Raw genomic sequence first — 13,397 nt, forward strand, 5'->3', positions numbered from 1 at the left:
TCAGGCAGTTCTGAGCCTGCAGTGTCACCTTTGAGATGATATGCACTTAATTCTTACTGAAACAGGCAGAGTAAAAACTATCCTCTAGACCCCTTTGCATTGCTGACACCAAGGGAAACATCCTGGCAATACAAACAGACTTCACAAGAGGCTCAGAGCAACTCCTGATGCCATTCCAACACCACTTCTCTATGGACAGGGAGTCTGCTGAGGTTTCCAAACTGGGATACCAAAAGGATGTGCATATTGGCCAGGTTGAAGGTTTTGACACAGAACATGGAACAGGGCTATTATCATTATTGTTGTTGTTGTTGTTGTTGTTTTCAAAGTAGCCATTTCCAGGAGGACTCAGGAGCTTCAGTCTTGCTCTGGACTCCATATGAGATAGGAGGATGTCCCAAAGAGCTGCTCAGCTCACACCAGAGCACAAGCTAGCAGCTCAAAGTAGCACAGATAAAATCACAGCTGCAAGCTTTTGTTTTCTACCCCCAGCCAGGTGAGTCAGGAATGAGCATTGCTGGGTGAAATCTCCTAAAGCAGGCACAGGAGCCCTTCTTGAGATGTACTTCAAGTTGCAAACTAAGAGGCAGTGGCCTAAATCACTTATCCAGGTATATAACACTGTAAAACACCTCCAGCACAATGCTATATGTCAAGTGTCAATCCATTGAGAGCTTTCATATCAAAGGGCAAATGCTGATTGAAGAGAAGCAGAGAAGTGCAGGAGAGAAGTAAATAAAAGGAAAGGTCTTAAGAGGCTTACAGCCACCCTGGTATAAAAGAATAATCTTTCAAGCTGATAAAAATATTGTTATACGCTCTGATAAGAATAATCTCTCAGGCTCTGATAAGACTACAATGAGAACAAGCCTTTTACAACACAGCATTAGTGAACCACAACCCCATCCTGCCCAGAAATATCCTTTCTAGTGCCGCTTCGTTTTGTTCTCCGGTGGGGCAAGCACTGAAAAGAGCTACTGTAGCTTTCCTCCCTGTCTAGCAGGGACACAGCCAGGAAAGGACTCTATGGACTCCACCCTATTGAATATGGAGCAATTCACTCCAAAGCAACTAAAGCATGCAAATAATTGCATTGACTTCAAATGAAATTATTCCTATGTGTAAGTGCTCTACTGAATCAGGGCCAGGGTGCTTAGTACTCTGGAGTATCAAGTCTTAAAAGTTTTGGAAGGCTTTAAGTAAGAGGGAATGGTTTGGGAAATAGGGGGGAGGAAAGTGGGTGGGAAGGAGTTGTCCCACTGAATAATAGGTCAATTATCTCTGAAGTCTGTGATGGGTACAACTAGATAGAAGAATGTTGGAAGGTCTGAATCTATTTGGGCATTTAACAATGACTTAGCATCCCAAATCCACACTGACCCAAAACCTGGCTGTATGGTTAGGAATTTGAGTTTGGAAATACATCCTGTAGTAGCCTATGCGCACAACTTATCTTCTTTCTTTCCTTATTTCCATCACAACACAAGAACATATCCAGACAGCCTGCTGTTCTTGAAGGGATGGGATGACTTCCATGGCACAAGAAATGGCTGAAGTTCTTCATGTCCCAAGCTGAAGAAGGTAGATACTTTTTATTGAGTGAAGCTTAAAGCCCATGAAGCTCAATGAAGCCAGCTAAGCAGGAGCACCTGCTGAGGCACTGTAATGCAGGGGCACAGCTCAACACCTGAGGCACAGAGCTGTTTTGCTGTGTTAGTCACACTGACAACAGCAGACACAGGGATGGCTTCCCCAGAGCCACTGGTTTGGCAGGAGGGAGCAACACAAAAACCCTGTGGAAATGACCTGCTGAGCTGAGTGCCACACAGGCATTGGGCTGCAGATATCCAAAGCAGCCTGTGGGTGAATTTAAGGAAAATATGAAATGAAAATGGAAGGACATAACTTGAGCTTCCTGCTGAAAGACCAGGAATATTCTTTGCTGTGTTACAGTCGTGAAAGGTCTCATCCCAAGAATGTGGACATACCAACCAGTTCATTCCCAAACCTCTCTCAGCATCACTGGCTTCCTTCTGCCCTAACAGACACTAGTTGTGTGCACTTCTCAGGTCTGATCCCAGTTTATTCCAAAAACAACAGATGAAAGGCAGCAAGCATTAAAGTAAATAGGAGTTTTGCTCTCAACCACATTTGGAGCAGAATTTGACCCAGAATTAAGAGGACACTTTTTACTGGGGATCTAGCAGGTTTCTGATGCTGTTCCAGTAGCTCCAGGAGGCACACCTGCTCTTGGATCTGCATGGCAATTTCTGTGGTTTGGCCACTGAGGAGGGTTTTATATTATTTTTAAACGTTACCATTAAAAACAAGGAGCTATTTTTCTCTCTTCACTTCTCTTTTTTTTTGCAAAAAACTTGGACAGGACTGACTAACCACATAGGTGACAAAGCCATACGGAAAATATTCTCAGGGTTGTACACAGAAAATATCACCCACAGTTGTTCTGAATACTTCACCCAGCCTCAGCCTCTCATGCAAGGGCCCTTCCCTCAGCTGCCTCTCAGAACTGACCCCACACAAGCCGACTGCAGCAGAAGACCACTGGTACATCTGGTGTGATTCCAGGGGACCTCCACAGCCTCTGCTCTGTGTTTCTGACTCATTTCTCTCTCATTAATCATGGGAATTGAATGGCAGGTGATGCCAAGCTGATAGACCCCTAAAGCTTTTTAATCCACCCATTACTATCCCATCTTACATAGGCAGAGCGGGCACAGCCATGTCACAGAGCCAGGCTGGGCAGGGAAGCAAAGGCTGTGGTCTGGTGATTCCCACCGCTAATACCCAGGGTACACCTTATGCTTTGGCCATTGCACAAATGACATGAGATGGCATCTGCAATAAATAACCAAATCAGAAGTGGAAACATTTATGAAAGTGTAGGAAGTGATGTGATACTGAGCTGGTATTGAAGCAGTTTTCCACAAGCGTTACCAAGAGCTCAGAAGAAAACTCCAGTTCAGTGAGAGCAGCTCACAAGTGCTGGTGAAATAATCTTGTATGATGTGCCTGCTATGGGAGAGTAAGGCCAGGAACCTGGACAAAAATGAGAATCTTTAAGCCATTTAATATGATTTTAAACAGTTTTGGATAATAGCAAAAGCATGTGAAATTATGCTTAGACAGGCATCCAAAACAATTTCTACATAAAATGTGGGGGGGACAAAAGAAGATCCACATATTTAAATCAGAAAAAAAGGCCAGAGCAAAGAGCATTTCACACCAAAAGAAATTAAACCCCCTTTTCAATATAACCTACCTATGGCAGGAGCTCAGCACTGGGGGAATTTACAGGCCTGCCTTTCACCAGGATATGGAGAGCAGAAATTGTCAAGCAGGTCATTCCTGCCCGGGAGCCAGCAGCAGGGCTGAAATTGGAGCCAGTCATTTGCGTCATGCTCAAACAATTAGTAACTGCTTCAGGTAACTGAGGCCACCAGCCAGCACTTTTGAGAACCTCTGTGGCCGGATAAGGACTGTCACATTCCTGATGCCAGCACCGAGCCTTTGCAGTGAACTCTGCACCCTCACGTAAGAGCAGCCGGGCTGGTGGAAAGAAACACCCACCCAAGGCAAAGAACTGCTGGTGGAGAGAAACACCCTCCCAAGGTAAAGAACTGCTCCAATCTGTCCTGCTGCCTTAGCAGGGCAGATGTGGGACTGCACGGAAGAAGGTGCTGGGCCAGCTCGCTTCCCATCAGTGTGCAAAGGTTGGGTTGTGGTGGGGATTTCCACTGGCAGAGGCTCATAAGGACAGGGAATCACATTCACAAATCAAATGTCCACAGCTTGCTGATGCTCACTTTGGCCAGTAGAAATCATAACACTGGAGGTGCTCCTTTAGCCAGCTTAGTTTTAAGCATTGCACAAATCAAACTTGTTGATAAGACATTTCTAGAAATGAGGAGAGCAATAACCTAGAGATATTAGAGCCAATATGGAAAATACTTTGACATTCTCTGTAATGAGACATTTTCATGATTCACCCTAGATCCAAAGGAAAACACTTCTATTATGTGTCACAAGTCAGCCAATTCAAATAGCATCAGTGAGCTGACGTGTCTCTCTGCCTCAGCAGCTGTCAATTATTCATTTCTCCATCAACAAGTTGACAACCAGAAAAATCCTGCCAAACCATTGGCTCTGAGGGAGCCATCCCAGCATCTGCTGCTGTCAACATGACAAAGAAACATGCAGAACCTAGCTTTAGCCCTACCAAAGAGGAAAGTATTTTTAAATCATATACCTAGGCAATCTTTTGTACAATAAAAAAAAAAAGGCAGGAAAAGATACCATTTCCATCAGATGTCCCTTTGGAGAGACTTGGATAGACCAAGTAAGAACCTACCATCTAGATATGGGAAAATTTAGGGGAGACATTCACAGGATTTTAGACTTTTGGTGTGGCAGTGACTTACTACACCAGATGCAAAGGCATCACTGTGCATCAAGGACACAAAAGACACAGAAGCAGGTGAGGCAGGCAAAGGACAGCAGCTCTCAGCAGGCTGGATGTAGCAGAATTGACAAGCTCTTCAGATACTGCTTTTATTTGTCCTAAATATCAAAACTTCAAATGTTGCCTGTTGACTAAATGCAATTTTTGTAAAGTTTATTTCACTCCAAATTCACAGTTTTCCATTAAAAATTACATATCACTGGCATTCAGAGATGCTTTGGAGGGAGATAAGGAGCAGAGGATCAACTACCTAGTCCATAGGGATAAAAAGGATAGTCAGAATTACTGCTGTAAAAGCGTGGAAGAGTTACTCAGTCTCTGGTTTGGGTCTTATAATAACCCCTATTAGATTATTAGTCATCTCATCTCATAGGCAAGATAATCCTGACTTTCACAGTTTTTGGATTACATCTCTAATAGTTTTTAGGTCCTGGCATCTGCTGTCTTGTTTACAAACAAATCCAAGAAAAAAATGCTCATAAAATATTAAACAAAGTAAAGGAATACAATACTACAGAGCTTGAAGGAAAACCAACTACTTAGTAACACCACCATTTTCCAGTAATCACTTCCAAATAAAAAAAAAATTAATAATGTGGACATATTAATTCCAGATCTCTCATAGTTGCACCCTTAGATGTTTTCTGTGGATTAAGCCCATTGCTGATGTAATGGTCTGGAGCCAAGTGGAGCTCACACCCACCATGGTCTGGGTTCTACCTGTTTTTGGGTAAACCATGACTTCCCGCTGTTAGGCATATCCATCTTCCAAGGGCCAGAACACAAAGATAAACTGTTTGTTTTTATTGCTTTGTCATGGCTGAATTACACTCTCCTAACACCCATACCCAGCTCCAAAAGGCAGCAAAACTTTAGCAAATAGCCTGGGTGGAGAACTGTGCCAACCAGGCTTGCTGGCCCATAGGGTGCAGGTGCAACAGCGCATCTGACAAATAGAAAGGGTGTGTTTTAAGGGTTCAAAAAGTATCTCTGTGCCACATAGGGAAGCTTTAGAGAGAGCAGGGGAAAGAAAGAGAATAGTGAGCTGTTGCACTAAGCTATTAGTGTCTTTCTCGAGAGGACCTTGTATGCCTGCTGTTCTCTTCCCATCACAAAAGCCTGTGTTTGGGGAACTCAGAATATAAATCTACATTATTTTCCATCAAAAGAGAATATCTCTGCAGGTTAATGGTAGCACTCACCTGCAAGCACAATCTCACAGGGCTCCATGCATACAAACATCACCTCTAACCCTCAGACTCCTTGGAGTAAAGTGCCACGATAACAGCTAACACAAAGCTGGCTGTAAGAATGAAGCCCATTGCAGCCCTGCCTTGGTGCTTGAGACCACTGCACATGCCTGGAGTCACAAATCAAGGCATTTACAGTAATCAGACAATACCTATCCAAGCGTGAAGAGATCTCTACTTAGCAGGAAGACTTGACCTGAGCTAATAAGGGGAAATGCATGCCCCTTAGGAAGATCTCTTCAGTAGCAAGTAATGAAATTCATTTGATGCAAATGTAAGCCCCTATTAAGGAATACAAACCAGACATTGCTTGTGCATTTCCAAACCAGCACAGATTTTTTTTTTTCATTTTGCATACATCCCTACAGATTTTCAAAAGATGTTTTCAGCTGTCTGGATTTTACTGGTGACTACATCCTCGACATCTTGTCTTTTTTTGCATTGATTGGTTTGGTGTCATAAGAAGAAGTTCATATGTGCATTCTGCCTCTTCAAGTATCCAGTGTCTCTATTTTCCATAAAGAACAAATTCCTATTTACCAGTTCAAGCAAGCTATCAAGAGAGAAGGATGACCTTCATTTACTCACAATGTTTTCACATACTTTCTCTGGTTGCTCTAAGCCTAGAGCTAAGTTCTTTCTGGGTAAATATTTTTCCATCTAAGAAACCTTTTTTTCCATTACAGGGTTATATAAGCCGTTAGCAAACCATGTTTTAATTGGGAATTAAGCCCTGCTGGAAATGAAGAAGTGCATAAAATGCTGGGAAAAGGAAGTGTCTTTTAAAGGAAAATATCACATCATGAAAAAAAGAAAAAGAAAAAAAAAAAAGAAGGGTGAGAGTGGGGGTGGTCGATTGCTTAGCTTAAACTGACTGGAGTACTAGTGAGCATTTGCTGCCTCCTCTTCTACTAGATAAGGCTGCCTACAGACACCAGAGAAATAGACCATCTAATTGTTTCTCATCAATTTCATTTTATAGCTCCTGGCCTCGAGGAGGAGGTGGGAGTTAAGGAGGGCAGCAAAATCTTATGGGTATCCCACACTGGTGGGCAGAGTGGGCAAAGACCTCCAGAGGTCTCCATCACCTGCACCCAGCATCCCTCATCAGGGAGCCAGTAAGAAACAGAAAACAGTGCAATGCCCAGGAGTGGGAATGGGAGCCCACCCAGTGCTCCTTTGACAAGACCTGAAACACTCCCCAGCCCCCCAAACCCTCCCTGAGTGTGGCCATGGGCCCCCAGCCTGAGCTCTGCCATGGGTGAGGCTCCCAGGGGCCAGGCTGCACACTGGTGTCCAGCCAAAGCCAGCTCTGCCCCCCAGGCAGTGCTGAAAACTGTAGCCATGATATTTTCTGAAAAATCTTTTCTTTAAGATTTTTCCTCCTGAGAAGCTGAGAGGCCTCAGGAACAAAAAATGTAAACAATGGTTATCTGCTGCTGTGGAATGCAACAGGTGCATCTGTGATTGGTCTCATGCGGTTGTTTGTAATTAATGGCCACAGTCAGCTGGCTCGGACTCTGTCCGGGACACAAACCTTTGTTATCATTCTTCCTTTTCTATTCTTAGCTAGCCTTCTGATGAAATCCTTTCTTCTATTCTTTTAGTATAGTTTTAATATAATACATATCATAAAATAATAAATCAAGCCTTCTGAAACATGGAGTCAGATCCTCACCTCTTCCCTCTTCCTCGGACCCCTGTGAACACTGTCACAGACCACCACCTTTTCTCTGCTGATGTTGGCTTACTCATTGTTGGAGTTGAAGTTGTGTATTTGCTACCACTCTTTGTTTCCCATATAAACCAGAAGCACAGCAATCCAGAAGTTTATATGCTGAAATGGGAAAAAACATATCAAATACAGGAAACAACCAAACAAGAGATCAGTACAAGAGATAACCAGAAATAGAGTGCTACGTCTTCAGGACAGCAAATGCAAGAATTAAGTTTAGATCATTACATTTTTATTCTGCAAATAAAAGATCAGTTTCTTTCACTTCAGTCAAAACAGTTTATCAAGCCAGCATATCACACACAGCAGCAGCTCCACCTCAAGAATTAACAATATAGTTCCACAGATACATGTAAGTGTATATAAACACTTGCATTAGCCAAGGTACAGGTGTAGCTTGGATTTTATTGGATTGTGTAATGTTACTTGCTCTTGCTTTCTTTGCCATTCCAGCAGTTAAGCAGAATCCAAATATTTATGTGATTGCATATTATTTCAGCTAAAGAGCTGTTAGAAACATCCAGCACAGAGCACAGACAGGGCTTATTTATAAATCATACGAGTTTTTTCCCCTGGCTGGATCCCACATGCTGCCCATTTGCAAATGCAGCCACTGGGTATCAGTTTTGGAAATTGATGTGTAACAAATTTATAGTATTTAAACTCCTAAGGCTCACACTTATTTGTTCTGAATGGGCAGAAATGAGCTAGATTACACCAGGATAAGAATTCATAAAAGGCATTGATTTGCTTTAAACCAGAACAATTAGGTCAAACCATCTACTCTCTGATAACTGCACGATCACCCAGCAGCACTGGTTTTGACAGCGTGGAAAGAACCTGGGGCAAGATACCATCTGAGCTGTTCAAAACACAGGCTCACTCTGCAAGGCAAGGCTGGTGCTTGCACAGCTCCTGCAGCCTGTGATTCACTCCAGCCATGCAGAATTTCATCTCATACCAAATTATCCTGGCCACCAAATGCAACAGTTGTGAGCAGTCGGTGGCAGAGCCAACACTGTGACATGACAAAGTGGCCTGCCATTGCACTGGTCAGGAGCTCTGGTTTCTGACACAGCTTTATCAAGCCTTAAACTCTCCTGTACATGGCAGCTTTGCTAAGTTTTTCCTGAAAAGCAAAGAAGAAGGCATGATGATTAAGCAGGAATCCTGCATCTGGAGTCCATGTGAGAAATGGAGCAGGAGATCTCTAAACCTTTAGAAAGCCAAGTAGATGGGATTTCCAGCACATTGCCAGGCTGTTCCCTGTCATCCTTCCCAACCTGCAGTGATGTGCCTGGAGACATCCAAACTCAGCCTCCACCTGCAGAGGAGCACTAAGAAAGATGAGTTTGCCACAGCATCAGTATTGAAGTCAGGGAAATACCCAATCTAGCAACAAGAACATCACCCACCTACCAAGAGAAGGATGAATCACCTACAAGCTACATGAAACCTTGATGTATTGGTAAATTGTGACAAGTGGGCTGGGTTCTTCATCTCTGAACAGGCTGTGCTGTTCAGGCAAACACCCCCAAGCATCATTTGAGATGTGGAGTGCTGGTGCAGAGCTGCTGAGCTCATTGATGAGAAGGAACTGGCTTCCTCAAGTGTGGTTTTACTCTGAAGAAACTACCTTGAAAAATTACCATGCCTCCTCAGGCTGTGTCTCTGCAGAGTGAGTCAGAGTGTAATAGATGTCTTGGGTGACCAAGATAACTTTGCATGGCCAGACACAGGCAGCATGCTGAGCACACTCAGCATCCTGAGCTCAGAGCTCAGCCACAGCTGTGGAGCAAGACCACCCACCCAGCCCTGGGACAGGCTCCTTCCTGATGATCCAGGTGGCACAGCTATGCTTCACGGAAGCAGCCTTTCATTTTTGACTGCTTTCTATTTAAAGCACCTCCTCCTGGTGCATCCTGATGCTTTTTATCTTGGGACATTAATCACAAAAGCAGTCACAAACAGCACACCATTAAAATGCAGGAGACCCAATTTCTGCTTCACACAACACTGGGAAATTAAAATAATTTGTCACTGTGATTTCTTAGGAAGCTGGATGTTCAGTCCTCAAGTGAGAGATTGTAGAAGGTGTGGAAACACCCTGAGTGTGCCACCTCACATAACTGAGTTAACATGGACTATAAAATTTCCTCTGAAGTGTCTGGTTTTGGTTCCCTCCAGACCCACATGCATGGTCAGTGGCCTGAAGCAATGGATTACTATCACCAAAAGGCAAAAGGTATTTTGTTAAAAGCCACCTGGAAGAGGAAGGAAAATGCAAGTTCTCCAGTTAGCTCGTTTTTTGACTTGGATGTCTGGCTCACTTTTCCCCAGAAGGAGAAGTGGTGGGATTCCCCAGCTGGCTTTTGCTGTTAAACACCAGTCTTGTCTGCCACATATTTTTCCCTGAAGGCAGCCAAGCTAACAAAAGAAAAAGACTTGCAAAGCAGAAAACAACTGCTTGTTGGAGACCTTGTTTTGCTGCATAGCAAAAATACCTGAAATACTTGGAAAAAAATGTATTCTTGTTTTAAAAGAAAAACCTGCAGATTATCCATCAAGGTTCAAGGAAAACTAGTCAATTACATGGTTCTTCATTAAGTTCCTGAACATATTCCAAGGAAATCTACTGAGATATGCAGTGTTTTTAATGTACTCAAGTTATGAAAAAGGAGAATACTACAGGTCTCAAGTCAGTAATCTCTTTCTTAAAACATAAACTACCACAATCAGGCTGCATCTCAAGAATATCCTCTTTTATGTTTAATTTTAAAAATTTCAATAAAGTTACTTTCCTTTAGAATTTCTGAAAGGAAAAGAAATGCGTGAAAGTGGGACAGGGGGATACGCTAAAGCAGAGGAAAACACACTGCTCCAAATTACCTTCAGATCAAGTCATTATCCTAAACTCAGCTAACCCTGGGTTAATACTGAGCTAGCAAGAGCAGCATTCTCTGTGAAACCATTCACTCTACATTTATATGTTAGGGTGAGGAAAATGAAATGGGAAAAAAACACAAGCCTATGTATGAGGTCAGATCTTCTCAAGAAACCAAGAGCTGGGGTTTTTTTCCTTTTTTTGTCTTCCATCTTGCCTTTCTTTTGTTGGGTGCTGCTTTGGAGCACACATGTCTACATTATCCACGCTTGTGGCCCCCACTGGAGGCTCACAAAAATAAATTCAAGCTTTAGTCATATCACAGATGCAGAGGGAAGCCCAAGCCCATGCTTGAGGGCTTTAACCCATGAAGATTCATCAGCAGGCTCTGTGGCAGTGCCAGACACAGCTGCTGAACACGCAGATCTCATGGCTGGAGGAACATCCCTGCTGGAGGGGCAGCAAGAGCTTTGGCCAGGGTTTGCACACATGCCATGCAGACAGGGGGAAGCCCTGTGAATCAGAATGGGCACTTTCCCAAGGGCTTCTCGGGACATTTACAAGTCTAATTCTAAGTGCAGTTTACTCAAGCATGGCTGCTAGCAGAGCTGCAGGTACACCACACCCTCGTGCTCCACCTTCCCATGCCTCAGGTCACCATCCCAGCTCCTGGCCATCTCTTGTCCCAGTACACCCACATCCCCAGGCTCCATCCCAGCGCCTGCAAACGCCTCCACTGTCTGGGACACAGCCCCATCCTCACTTTTAGGAGCCAGGAGCTGCCCACACAACCCCTCTGCCACCAGCCATGACCCATCTCTGCACCCTGCAAGCAGGGACCTAGTGGAAAGGTAAGATAAAATTTGCCCTCGCTTTGTACATGGTGGAAGTGTTGTTGGACCCAGCAGTAAGCACACTGATGGACTTCTCTGAGCCACCCCAGTGCTTCAACAGGACTCAACCTTGCTGCCACCCTGTCCTCAGCAGACCAATGTTCCCAGAGCTGCCAAACTCTCAGGAGATAGCTCAGTGCTGTACAGAACTGCAGACAGAGACAAGCATGAGCTCAGACCTACTGGTTGACACAAAGAAAGGCTGACAATGGTGGGGTACCCTGTGCAAGGAGCCCAGTCTGGGCTGTGGGAGGCGAGAGAATGGGGAGAATCCCAAACCAGCACCAGCACATCAACAGGGGAGGGAATCATGGTGCTGGAACCAAGTATCTACATCTTCCCCCACAAACTGATCTTCATCAAGCACATTTCTGAGTGAGGAGGAAGTATTGGTATAAAGCATGCTGGTTGGAGAAAAAAAAATCACCCTAAAAATTTGAGCAGACTAAGCAGAGTATATGAATCCTTTTCTCTGAAAACCCCATCAATGCCATTTGACAGTTTGCTCAGCCCTCCAAATTGTTGCTGATAATTTTGGGTTTTTCAGCAGAATTAGTCATGCTGTAAATTGTTACACTTGAAATGAGAACCACAATCATTGGTTTATCATACATCTAATTAAAATAAACTTAAGTATTTCACACTATATATACACTGTGGTGTTCATGTGCCAAACATCTAGATACAAAATACTTTGGAGTTCATATTGACGTCAGTTTTCTGCTTCAATCAACATTTACCTTTTAGGTCAATACATTTTTTGTTTGCCATAACAGAAGCTAGAATCAACATGCTTATGCATGTAATTATTTCATTTAACTCTTTCAGTGTTTGAAATAAAGTTTGTAAGGAAAAGGCAAAGCCGAATACAAGTGTGTAGTCACTTTGCCTGGCCTTTTGCTCAGTTAAAATCAGAAAAATACTATTGCAGGGCTGTTATCTGGAAGAATCACCTTGTTCTTTGCCAGCACTGGCACAAAATATACAACAACATTGCCAGTAATATTAAATAGCAGTAATAGCCCACCTGAATAGCCGGGAGACAAACATTCAGTTATTAAAAGCGATGGAACAGAATTGCCTCATTAAGCCCAGTAGCTCACTGTTTACAATGGGCTAGTGCCAAAAGAAGAACACAGTTTTACAGCTTTTATTGCTATTGTTTCAATGCATTGAAGTATCTGTTTTCAGATAACCTACAAAAAAAACCCAATTTTAATCAACATGAGGTATTTGAACTCTGTGGCCATCATTTGATCCAGCCCTGCTAAGTAGAAGAATGTATACTTATCTGTTTGGTTTATACAACAACTAAACTACTTATACTTTGCTGCTCTTGCCAGCACTACCAGTGCTGCTTGGAGAGCTGGTGGAGAAAACATCTGCCCAGGGATGGAGTGTGGTGTTTGATCTGTGTTATGAGTGCCACAAAGGCTGGCAAACCATGACCACAGGTGCCAATGCCTTCCTCAGCACTGCCAATCCCAGGGAATGACATTGTGTCTCCAGATAGCCAAGTTTAAAATGGGCTCAGGATAAGAGGAGTGTGTAGGAATGGTATAAAATGTGCAGGCACAAAGTCACATGTGCCCTGCCAAGAAGTACACACACATATTCACATGGGAGGCTTGTTGGCAGGCTCAGTCTCTCACTTTCTCTCTCACATGTATATGTATATATGCATACATATGTATTTATACCTACATATATGTGTGTGTGTATATTTTTTTTTTCTGGGCCACAAGTCTTCCTGCAAGCCCAGAATTGTCAAAACCCCTTTCACCAGCCTTACTCTAAATTGTTGACAAGAGTAACAGCTGTTCAGGGAAGTGAGGAAAAGACATGTGTGTACAGCAGGGAAGAAAAGGCATCCATGGAGAGAGGGGCAGGGGATCAGAGGAGTTTTCACCACTCACAGGTAAGGCACACCATTATGGAGGCGCAGTACCCTCTGAATGGGGTAACCAGGAGTTTCTAGACAGCTCTGTTAGCCTGCCTGCTTTTATTCCAGGAGTGGGAACACTCTGCCCAGTTTCTCTGTGCAATGTGGGCACAGGGTGTTTCAGTGGCTGCCCACGTCCAGGACAGAGCCATGAGGCCAACACTGGAACTTCTCTTGTGCAGCACCAGTTCTACACCTCCCTGCGCTCATCCC

This window comes from Camarhynchus parvulus, chromosome 1, assembly GCF_901933205.1.
Source record: "Camarhynchus parvulus chromosome 1, STF_HiC, whole genome shotgun sequence".
Taxonomy (NCBI): domain Eukaryota; kingdom Metazoa; phylum Chordata; class Aves; order Passeriformes; family Thraupidae; genus Camarhynchus; species Camarhynchus parvulus.